The sequence below is a fragment of the Amphiura filiformis genome, chromosome 8 (genome assembly GCF_039555335.1).
Source record: "Amphiura filiformis chromosome 8, Afil_fr2py, whole genome shotgun sequence".
Taxonomy (NCBI): Eukaryota; Metazoa; Echinodermata; class Ophiuroidea; order Amphilepidida; family Amphiuridae; genus Amphiura; species Amphiura filiformis.
This window is the reverse complement of record NC_092635.1, coordinates 70,514,779-70,526,981: the sequence shown is the minus strand read 5'-3', so window position 1 is coordinate 70,526,981 and position 12,203 is coordinate 70,514,779. Positions and strand designations below refer to the sequence as shown.

At 37.5% G+C, this 12,203-nt stretch overlaps 1 long non-coding RNA gene across 1 annotated transcript; it reads right to left on the bottom strand.

The window, feature by feature from the left end:
• Positions 1-2,837: 2,837 nt before the first annotated feature.
• On the bottom strand, positions 2,838-6,514 carry LOC140158347 (uncharacterized). Its single transcript, XR_011859780.1, has 2 exons — positions 6,392-6,514; positions 2,838-3,259 (listed from the first exon to the last, which is right to left on the bottom strand). It is a non-coding gene; the product is annotated as an uncharacterized lncRNA (long non-coding RNA).
• Between the last annotated feature and the right edge of the window lie 5,689 nt (positions 6,515-12,203).

Genomic DNA, 12,203 nt, shown 5'->3' with positions numbered 1-12,203 from the left:
TGTTCCGCTCAAACCATGGTGGCTGAGGACCGGGTCGAAGAGACTATGTCATGAATAAGTAATGAGCTTACGTCATGGCTTGCATATTGTCAAAGTCTGGACAATCATGTTATCTGCAGCCAGCGGTATATGGACAGCATTAATAATGGTTTTTTGCGGGGAATATTGGAAAAGCAACAGTTTAAGTTTAAATGTTTTGGTTTTAATTTACTTTCATTGCCACAATCATTATCATTCCTTAATATTCTTTTTATTATCATTATTATTAAAGTGGACCTTTTTTCCCTAGGGGTGGTTGTGAAAAGTGGACTGACTTTCTTCCTAAAATTTGGACCTTTTTTTAGACCAAAAAAGCATTAAAAAAATGATTTTTGGCTCGTTACGCTCTCAAATTGTGATATTTTAGGACTTTAAAAAAAAATAATACTTTTGCAAAATTAATTTTTCACTTCTTTAAAAAAAGAAAACCAATCACAAAAAGCTGTTCTCTCGACTCATAATTTTTAACTGATTCCCCAGAAAAAAATCAAGCTGTAGGCCTAGGCCTACTATTTTCAACCAGGGATATGTTGTTTCATATCAGTCCCCATTTCTACAAAACTGATAGCAGAATTTTGCCCTATGCCTTCATAAGGTTTCTAAAACTATACCAAGCAACCGCAAACAAGTTTGACAGAATGTCGGGTTTATATAAAGGGCATTCAACGTTTTAACAACAAAAAATCAAAAACTTAAAAAAAATATTTACAAATATTTTGACAACATTTAAAAATGTTTTTCTTTTTTGGTAGAGTTTTTCATATAAACACGTCTTCATGACCTTTATATATAAAACCAGACATTTAAATGTTCTTAGGGAGCCCGGTTAGGGAGTGTTCATAAATTCTTTGGTGGGGGTGTAAATGTAGCTAAATGTGGGGATCAAAAAATATTGTGTCCTTAAAAGGGGACAAAACCAGTCCTTAATAGCGGAGGGGGTAACAAAATTGAGGGTAAAAGTCCGGGGTAAGATGTACCAGAAGGCATGCACATTTTAATTCTTTTAATGAAAAATTGTGTTTCATTTTATAAATTCTAACATTTTTTACTGGAAAAAATTATCACCGAATACATCAAATATTGATTAGTCCTGAAAACACACAGATACCGCACATGTTATATTTCTTTTCATTTTATTTTTCTAACACATGACTGATACAAAAAGGATAACAACTTGATATGGTCAATATGATTTAAACAAACATCAATTTATTTTAATTGAAAAATACACTAAGAAAAGTTGCATTAATAAAAAACCAATAAAAAATTGGAGGAAATAAAACTGCTTTTAACATGAAGTACCTGATATCCAGATTACTCAGTTTACTTATTTTTGAAAGTTGCCACGTCCCCAACTTTTGTCCAATCTGCAACCCTAATAAACTATGACCAAAGAGGCCTAGCCAATTCTGAACACCTTTTCATGAAATTGTACATCACTAATCACTGTCAGGGCCTAGATTTCAACGAGCATCACAGAATCGATTCTCGTAATGATTCTTGTAAGATTCGGGTGCGAGAATCAAAATCTCTCATTGTATCATACAGGAAGTGCAGTGACTAGGATGGATTTTGATTCTTGCAAACCAAAGCGAAATCTAGGTTTCAACTGTGCTGATTTATACAGAGCCCTCAAGTGACATGGAAGAAAAAACGGGGTCTGAGATAGCCTTGAGATAGTAACTTCGGGTCCAAGATAGTAATTTGAGGCCCGACTTAGTAACTCGGGGTCTAAGATAGTAACTTGGGGCCCAACTTAGTAACTCGTGCCCCAAGATAGTAACTCGTGCCCCGAAATAGTAACTCGGGGTCCCCAAACTACTAGTCAGTGCCCCAATTTACTATCTCGGACCCGAGTTACTCTTGGACCCGAGTTACTATCTTGGACCCAAGTTACTAAGCCGGACCTCGATTTTTTCTTCCATGTCACTTTGGGGCTCCGTAGTCAGTGCAGTTGAAATTGCTGCTTTTGGAAGTAAGGCATTTTGTGATTGTGATCCACAGCATCATCCCCCCCACTTTTCTCAAAAAAAGATTTTTATACCACTGGAAACCTCTGGCTACATAATGTTTATGTACAAAGAATTTCTTGCAGATTAATTTGTTTAGCAGAAATATCATGAAATTTGAATTATGTTCTGGTACACCAGAACAAAATTACAACAAATAATCATGCATACCTCGCAAATGCAAAATCGGAATCAACTGCAATTTTGGGAATAACCTTTTTTTGGGGATATCTACCTAAAAATGATATAAAAAGAGGATGCTAGGATCACTAAAATTGAAAATTAACATTATCTAATTATTGTCCACTGTTTAATACATACAGGTACATGTATAACCTACACCACATCCCTCTCTTCTAGGTTATTTATTATTTATTTATTACTATAATTCATAGTCTGTAAAATGGGTACATACAAAAGTCATCGTAGCTTAACAGGGTAAGGGGACAGTTATTGGCAAGTTAAAATGGGCGAGTAAGACTAGAGCGAGAGAAAATGGCGAGTCAGATAAGTTTTTAAAATCCCTGGTCCCTGCAGAGGTTAAAGATTGATCCCTGCTGAGAATACGGGAAGTCTCGCCATTGAGTTAAGACTGTAACTCTCTTACAGGACTTGATAGTGTTGCTGAAGCTCGCCGATTTGATTGTGTTGTCGTAAATCGCCATTTGGACTTGATGGCTTTGCCGTAACTCGCTGGTGGGACTTTGATGGCTTTGTCGTAACTCATCTTTAGCTTACTTTGTGGGGGTAATTGAAAAAACCCCACCCTAATCTCTGTGGGGGGGGGGGTAACTTGCCTTTTCTTTAACTCACCTTTTTTTAACTCGCCTTTTTTTTAACTCGCCTTTTTTTAACTCGCCTAGTTACCACTGTGTCCAGTATTTGTTGACTTAATTGTAGTCCACATTATCATAATTATATATTATGAGTTCCACTGTGGTAAAACATGTTCCAAATTAACAGTGATGGCTAGTGGCTACCAGCTAGTTAGTCCACTAAACCTAATTGATAGGTAGGCGTAGGCCGTAACAGCCATATGTTGACAATGTCTTTTTCTGTCAATAGTTTTCCCCTCGAAGTTAAATTCGCTTGATTTTTAGTTGAAGTGCCGACATTCTATATGGCACAGGTGATTGCTATGAAGCATTTACCTGTCTCTTGCTTATAGCTTGTTGCTGCAGGTGGTTCCTTCCAATAAGTTCATATTTCATCTGTAAAGAAAAATAACCAAAAAATATCAATTAAAATATTTAGATTTTAATATTGAACAACCTACAGATCCCCAAAAGTGACATAGAAAGAAAAAATATCTTTGGGCCTGAATTAGTAGCACGGGCCTGACCAGGGTTGTCACCAGGACCCAAATAGTACTGGTTAAAATATTGAAGGCAAAGCGTAGCGAGCGACGCTCTCGCGCCTCGCACTATCTTTTTAGTTGAACGCTAGGGATCGGGGAATAGGCTTTGAGGGTACCACCCCCCTAAAAAAATTTTCTTCCTCTTTTTATGATGAAATATCATTATCCACTTCCGAAATGTAAAAAAAAAAATTGAAAAAAAACTTTTAAAAACCCAATTTAGTGAGTGCCAGGCGGCCCAGTCCAGCGTGGTGACAACCCTGGGCCTGACTATAAATAAGGGCCCATGCTACTAAGTCAGATACTATCTTGGGGCTTGAAGTTACTATCTTGGGGCCTGAGTTACTAAGTCAGGCCTTATGGCCTAATCCTTTCATCATGCAACCAATATAGCAGTTACTCATGGACTGTCTTTTGGAACTTGAAGGAGAGCAATAAATAGCTCTTCATGAGCCTTCAAGGAGAGCTGTTTCACATAAAGATTAAAATCAAACATCACTCTCCTATATCAGATTTAAGGGGTACTACACCCTGGCCAATTTAGTGCCTAATTTTGCATTTTTCTCAAAAATTATAGCACATTTGATACAAGTAAGATATGGGCAATTTCAAAAAAAATGAAGCCCTTCACTTTTTGCTTGTTATTTCATAAATAAAGTCCTTTCCAGAAACCCCAATGATTGTAAAATGTGTGCTTAGATAGTCATTTATTTGTGACAAAAGATTTTAGCCCTCGCGTTTTGTCGAAAAAAATGCCAGTCGATTATAATGCTAAAATTGTCAGGAGTGTAACACTTTTTTTTGCAATGAAAATCAACAGCAAGTTTTCAGAGAGCTAGTACAAAAAGATCAGGGTGTATATGTAACTATGTGATGTATATTTTGGAAGGCTAAAGGGTCTACTTTCATTCAAAACTAATCCCAGTGATATCTATGTTGTTTAAGTTCCTCAAAATATTTTTTATAACATTACAGTATGACTTTTTGAAATTTGAAGCCTAACTCAACTAGTTGCAGAAATGATCATTGGAAATTATATGGAACAATGTTACACATTTCTTTCTTCATGCATGTTTATAAATTCCCTTTGACCTATCATAAATAGCCAACTGATTTTAATAATCTGCATTGTTGCAGTTGAAGTGAAGCTTTTATTGAGAGAACCCAAAAATGTCAGGAGTGTAACATTGGCATTCTATCTTAAATTTAGTAATTGTTTTATAGATTTAATTACTTAAAATATTTTTTAAATAATAGTATAAGATAGATAGAAACTAATAATAACAAATACAATTATTTTGGGTTGGGTATGTTTGTTATACATTTCATAAAATGTTGCGTCAGGAGTGTAACACATTTTGTCAATTGTGATAAGATTCATCACAATAAGAACAAAGGCATGTAAAAAATTGAACATTCTGACTATAATAATACAGGTGATGCCTTGTAAATATAATTCATATTTATTCAATATACTAAATTGGATATTATTCTTTCATATGTTCAGTTTTTTTTGCTTACACTGACTGAACATTATCTGTCAGGAGTGTAACAAAAGTATATTGGAAGTAAATGTTCAGATGGAATTAAACGGGCATATTGTATTTACCAAAAAACTTTTAGCATGTATACTATATACCCATCTATAATACTTTAGAGGCATATTTTAAGTTTCTTTGCTTACATAACTTGAGACTGTGCCTGTAAACATTATCTGTCAGGAGTGTAACAAAAGTGGTTGATTTATTGGCATCTTCCTTCCCATAACATAGAATATAACATGTACCCCAATATTGTTTATGTTGGTATTCCAAAGAGTGATATTTAAAACAAGTTTCAAACACTCTAGTACCATATTGTTGTATTGCCTGCCCAAAAAATACTACGTGTTCATCACAATTTAAACTGAGAATGGTAACAAACAACACATAAAAATCTAAATGTTAACATATTTTTTAGTTTAATGTATGAACAGACACTCCTAATTTGTGTAATGTCATTATAACTACCTTACTGTTGAAGGAAATGATTTGTGCTTCTTATAAATTCATCTTTTTATAAATATAACAGTGTCAGGAGTGTAACACCATGTGTAGAAATAAACATAAATGCTTTTTTGATGGATCGCCACTTTGTCATCGACTGTCATATAGACTCCAAATTTTCAGTACATTTAGGTAATACCACTCTCTGATGATAAAAACTATTAACAATCTTAAAAAACTGGCCAATTTGGAAAACCAAAAACCTTTTATTCTCAAATGTTTAAAAAAAGGTATGTGTTGGCCAATTTGGTGGTATTTTTTCACTTTCATAGGTGTTGCTGTAATGAGGTAGCATTTTTTATGTTAAACAATCTTTATAGGTATACTGGAACCAAAAAGTAGCATTTAGAAACATGCATTCTGTAAGATACACCAAGACCAAGTTTATGTTATTTTTTACAAAAAAATGCAGTTTTTGTTATAAATCTGTAAAAAATAAAAAAATCTGACTGATTTTGTCTGATCCTCAACTTGTTTCACACAATTTAACATCCTAAGCTTACAATAACACCCAAAATGGATTGATATATCAATATCCTATTTTTGGACAAAATGTCCCCATGGCTTCATTTTTTTTGAAATTGCCCATATGTATATTATAGGGGCAAGGAGTACAACTACTGCACTGAAAATTCAGCAACTCAAGGCAAGTAGTTATTGATTTATTGATCAAATACTGGTTTTCCCTCATTTTTGACTGTAACTCCACAACTGTTGTTTGTGCTGAAATAAAATTTCCAGTGCAGTAGTTGTAGTCCTTGCCCCTATAATATACATATCTTACTTGTCACAAATGCACTATAATTTTTGAGAAAAATGCAAAAATAGGCACAAAATTGGGCAGGGGTTACAGTAGTACCCCCTTAAGGAGAGCAGTAGAGAGCAATGCTCTCACTCTCCTCAAAAGGCAGTCCCTGGTTAATCATAGTACATGTACATACCAGCTTTTTGTTGTACCAGTACTGTTGAGTTCATCACTATACATTCTGATTAAAAGCCACCATCTCCTGAAAACAGTTGCTGCAACGTAACTGTACAGTTCACATCAAGTTGACATCACTGGTATCACCTAGTTGGGAAAATTAAAGAAATAATATCTTAAAATGGAGAAAAGTTTTACAAGAGGGGCCTATAGACTTCTCGCGTAAATTCACATATTATTATAAATCATGCGCCAGTCCTGCATTACACAACGCACAACTAGCGTAAAGCATTCATACACTCCTATCAAAGCAGCCAATCAGAAAAGTATGAAACATGCATTGATTGTGTATATTTTTGTGCACTCTGCGTACTACGGCAGTGTTTCATGCGTGTTCGTGTCACATAGGGTTGATTCATTTTTCGGGCGGGTTTATATTTGGTTCTAATTTCCAACATTTTTAGTGATAATTTGTTATATAAAAAAGTTAAAATCATGTGTTTTTTTCTTGTCGTGTATGACATCATTGACATGCGCTTATTTTGGGGGCGCCAGCCCCCCAGGGTAAAATCAGGGGCAGCAAAATTGAAGGGGCTGCAAAAACAGGGGCGGCAAAAACAAAAACAAAGGGGTGGCAAAAAATTAATTAATAAAAGGGCAGAAAAATTTGATAAAGCATACAAATTTTTGAAAAAATGTTGCTATACATCACAATGTGTTGCTTTTTAGGGCGCTAGCACCTGAAATCTTTTTTTTTTTTTTTTGCTCTTCACTTTTTCAAACAACCGGAAAAAAAATGGGTCAACCTTTTCGGGCTGTTGAGGAAGGGGCGGCAAAATTTAATTTTCTTCAGCCCCGGGGTTGGGGCGACCACGATGCGCCACTGTATGAAATAGATTAATAAACACATATTACTTAGGCCCTATTGCTCGAGAAATTAGGCAAAATAATGCACTTGCGCTGATGTCGATTCGTCTAATTTTGTCTCCCCCTTCAGGGCTCATGCATTATACGCACCAACATCAGCGCACATGCATTATTTTGTCTCCCCTTCGGGGCTTGTGCATTAGATGTGCAACATCAGCGCAAATGCATTATTGTGTCTAATTTCTCGAGCAATAAATAATCGCATTCATAATTACCTATAATTATTGCGCCCCAGGCCCCCCCCCAAAATTTCTAGTGAGCGATTTTCCACTCGCCATGGACACTAAAATATTACTCGCTGCGAATCTCACAAAATCAGCCAGCGAATTAAGTGTTTAAAACGATTTAGAAAGGTACAAATATTAGTGCCTTTTGCGTGCATTTGAACGTGAATTTTAAAACCGAAACTCTATTTGATTATACCCCAATAAGTGTATTGTGAAAATTCAACCATTCGCGTACCATCATGCTAGCGAGTGATTAACCACTCGGCTTTAAAATCTAGACAGCAAGGCCTGGCGCTCAACTGTGTGCATGCCATATCAAATCAATTGTCATTGATACAGGTTGTTTTATATGACTGATGTTTTTTTGTGGCCTGATCCCGGGCCTGGCCTAGCCTACAATATATAAAAGAGTGAATCAATCATGAGTCACGACACTGCTCTTGTTTACGGTGTAAAAGATGGCCTTATAAACCATGCACATTATACGTGAAAATAATTAACTTCAGCTTTTATACTTACATTGTTTACCACCAGTGGCAGTGCCACTGCACCGCACCGTGAATGCCGAGGCTGTGCATAGTCAGTGCATCCATGTCACTGTGGTCTGAGCGGGGTCTGTGGCGACGATTTTTCCTTCTCAAAATCAAGTTAAATATTGCGATCTGACGGTGTGCAATGGACTCAATATGTTACAAAACCACAAAAGTTTCACCATGATGACTAAAAATCGTGCAAAGTTGATTATTTTGGTTTAAAATGGGAAAATTGTAGAAACTACTAATGGCGGACGCAACAGAAATTTTTTTAAAACATCGGCTACCAAATTTGCTGGCAAAGAGGTTTATTCCCTGCATCGGTACTCAGCTGTTTGTTTTCAAGCTCGCTGTATGTATAGCGAACAAAAGCTACCCAAATCAGCCAAATGTTGGGCTTCAATCAGGGTTCCGTTTGTCTTTATATTCCCATGGTAGCATAATGAACGAAGAATGGGGCACAATAGTAGCTGAATGCAATGACGTAATCAAAATCTACTAAATATTCATATTTTAGCATTTTTCACTGCACCAATATTGGATTGCTGAACGATTCAGTCCTCACCATCAGCACAACCCGATGACCGTGCGTAGATGTTGAAGGACTTGGAGGATTTAAGTTAGGTTTTGATACTGGAGCAAATTGTGTAATGCCTGTAACGTAAATGCTGATGTTTCTAAAGCATTGAAAAAGACTAGCAATTAACGCCCTCTATTGTTGAACTTGCATGTGACTGACTTGCCAAATTTGACTATTTAAACTAAATTTAGAGATTTTTGTAGCAACCCACTTAGGAGTGGTGCAATAATTATGTGTACCCCGGGGGAATATTTTTTGGCAGGTCGAAAGGGGGGTCAAGCATTTTTTGGCAGGTCGAAAGGGGGGGGCAAGTGATTTTTGGCACAGATATTTTGGCCACCATTTCTAAATTACGCCCTAGTAGGAAAACAATAGGAACACGTTCAAATATGCAAATTTCCTGCTCGCTGCGCTCGCATTATATGATAAGACAATTTAAGGTTTTAAATTCTGGTTCCCCAAAATCTTAATGTGTAAAGGGGGGGGGGGCGTTCACAAACATTTGTAAGGGGGGGGGGCCTGATGCAAAAAATTTCATCATGAAAATTTTCAGGCCCCCCCTTACAGAACCTCAAAAATTTCAGGGCCCCCCTTTTTGACATGAAAATTATGGGTCAACCCCATAGAAAAGCATATAAACTCAATTTTTCCAGGAAAAATTTTTGGTCATTTTTTTCAGGCCCCCCCTTAGGAGGGTCAACAATTTTCAGGGCCCCCCTTTTTGCATCAGGCCCCCCCCCTTACAAGTGTTTGTGAACGGTCCCTAAGCACACTTTTTTCATTATTCAATTGAAAATTCTTGAGTATTTCCTAGTAAACATGTCATCAGTGGTATTTATCAATACCGATATTTCGATTTCCCACCTCTTTTTATTATTCCACCCGCAAAAAAAATACTAGCATAAGGGACCGTTCACAAACATTTGTTAGGGAGGCCTGATGCAAAATAAATTCATCATGAGAACTTTTTCGGCCCCCCCCCCCCTTTTGAGATCTAAAAAATTTCAGCCCCCCTCTCCCCCTATTTGACATGAAAATTATGGGTCAACCCATAGAAAAGCATACATAGGCCTGCACTCAATTTTTCACCCAGGAAAATTTGTGGTCATTTTTTTCAGGGCTCCCCCCCCCTCCCCTTTGGAGGGTGAAAGAAAAGTGGCGCGAGGCTGTGGAGTGTGGATCACCGTTTAAAGGGCATATCTATTGCATAAACAAGTTAAACTCCATTCAAAGAGAATAATTATTACATTACAAGTTGACACTCGTTGCAATTTTTTTATTCGTATTTCTCTTGAAATGAAAAGAGAAATTGTGTTTTTAAAATGGTGCCTCGTAAAGGTCCTCCCCCCGTTCGAAGCAAAATTTATTTGCAGGAGATTGGGCCCCCTTTTGAGATCTCAAAAATTTCAGCCCCCACTCCTCCATTTTGACTTGAAGCTACTTGATATACAAATATCACAATATAGCTTGGCTTGCTTTGAGTGTTTTATATTCTATTGTGACAGTGTGGTGTTTTCGTCTGTGGAGTTACCAGTGACATTCACGCATAAAGCGGTGCACCTGAAACAAGAGGTGGGAAGTCCAGAATTGATTGATTGATTGAATAGCAGTGTTGGAGGACTCGGGACTCGGACTCGGACTCGAGTCCGGACTCGAGTCCTTTTTTCAAGGACTCGGACTCGGACTTGGACTCGGAAGCTAAGGACTCGGACTCGGACCCCAAGGACTCGGGGACTCGGCTTCGAGTCCTCCTCGAGTCCGGCAAAATAGGGTCTTTTTAGGTCTTTTATTTTCGTTCATAAACATCTTCTTATACTTGATCAATGATCACATGACATTAATTTAAGTAATTTTGTTGTATAGTTCAATTTATTCATATCACCAAATACATAGGTACAGTTAAAACAACAAAGACAGTGTTTCTAGAAGTTTAAACATATAAAATAGCATGCAAATAAATTCAGTTTGTAAATAAAAGTACAACCAAAAAGCAAGATTGCTTGAGTTATATCTTTAATTGGTTTTAAAGGATTTTAATCATAATCGTTTCTTTTGACATGACTGCTTTGTTAGACGCAAGTCTAGAATGTACATGAATAATAATTACCCTGGGGCACTCGAAGTTAAATTTTGGTAGGGGTGTGCGGCACCGAACCAAGTTGGGAACTAAGAACTGATTTGGGGGCAAAATAGGGGCTTGATGAACTGAAATTTCAACATTTTTGTGGAGGTCTGTGAACTAAAATTGGGCCAAATTATAGGCTTTGAGCTAGCAAATTCAAAATGTTTCCAAATTTGAGCTAAAGAGCTATATACAATTTTCAGACTGAGTGTTAGGCTCAATGAACTGGAGCATGATGCAAAGTCTTAAGGAACTGCCGGAGAGCCTGAAAAGGGGACCCTTGACCCCCGCACATACCCGTACACCTTTACATGTGAGTGACCCCCACCCCCGGAATAATACTGCATAGGCCTACAGCCAGATCTCCGCCAGATCCAACACCTCTTCGTTTTGGCACCTGAAGTTTGGTAGTGACGTCATATTTTGATTATTACATGTATATTGCATCTTTCGCCTCTTTAAAACAGAAGCCTAATTACTGCGAGTCTGTGATTAGACTGTGTCTAAGGTGCTACCTAAGGGGCTGAGCAAAAATTATAAGCATGGGGGGAAGGTAAAATTGAGGGTAAGAATTTTTTGGCCGATCGAAAGGGAGGGTGGAAGCAATTTTTGGCAAACCGAGAAGGGGGAAGAAGCAATTTTTGGCACATATGGGGCACCTTTCAAATAAAATGCTCTAAAAAGGTTTAGAAAACAGTACGGAAATGCTTACATAGGCCTTTGCAAATTACCCTGCTCGCAACATACATCTAAACCATTTAAGGTTTGTAAATTGGGATCCCCAAAAAATGGCATGTGCAATGGGGGGTGCAAAGATTTTGGCAGGCGGGGAGGGGGGGCAAGCGATTTTTGGCAGGCCGAGAGGGGATAAGCATTTTTTGCAATTTCACCCCTCCCCAGGCTCCGCATAATTATTGCACAGCCCCAAAGCAATACTAGGCATGCTAGATAGGACTAGCAAATTATGTATTTACAAGAAAAAAATATAGAACTAAAATTCTGGTTAAGTATAGGCCTATGTTGATTAACTATTGGTAAAAACCCCGGGGCTTGAATTTGATACATAAGGACTCGGACTCGGACTCGGACTCGAACATTGAGGACTCGGACTCGGACTCGGACTCGGACATCAGAAATTGGCAGGGACTCGGACTCGGACTTGGACTCGGACACCAAGGACTCGGACTCGGACTCGGACTCGGATGATGAGGACTCGACTACAACACTGCACAATAGAGGTTATCCACTTTACTCATGCGTGACTTCTAACAAAAGGCACTGGTTAAGCGCTCCACAGACTCCGAGTATTAGACGTACAATATTGTATGCAACATATCTACGTTATTTAATCTATTGCCATTCTATTTCCAGTAATGTTTAAGTTCTAACGAATGTTTGATGACGAAAAATCGATAATATGTTACATGTAATATCTAGTAGAA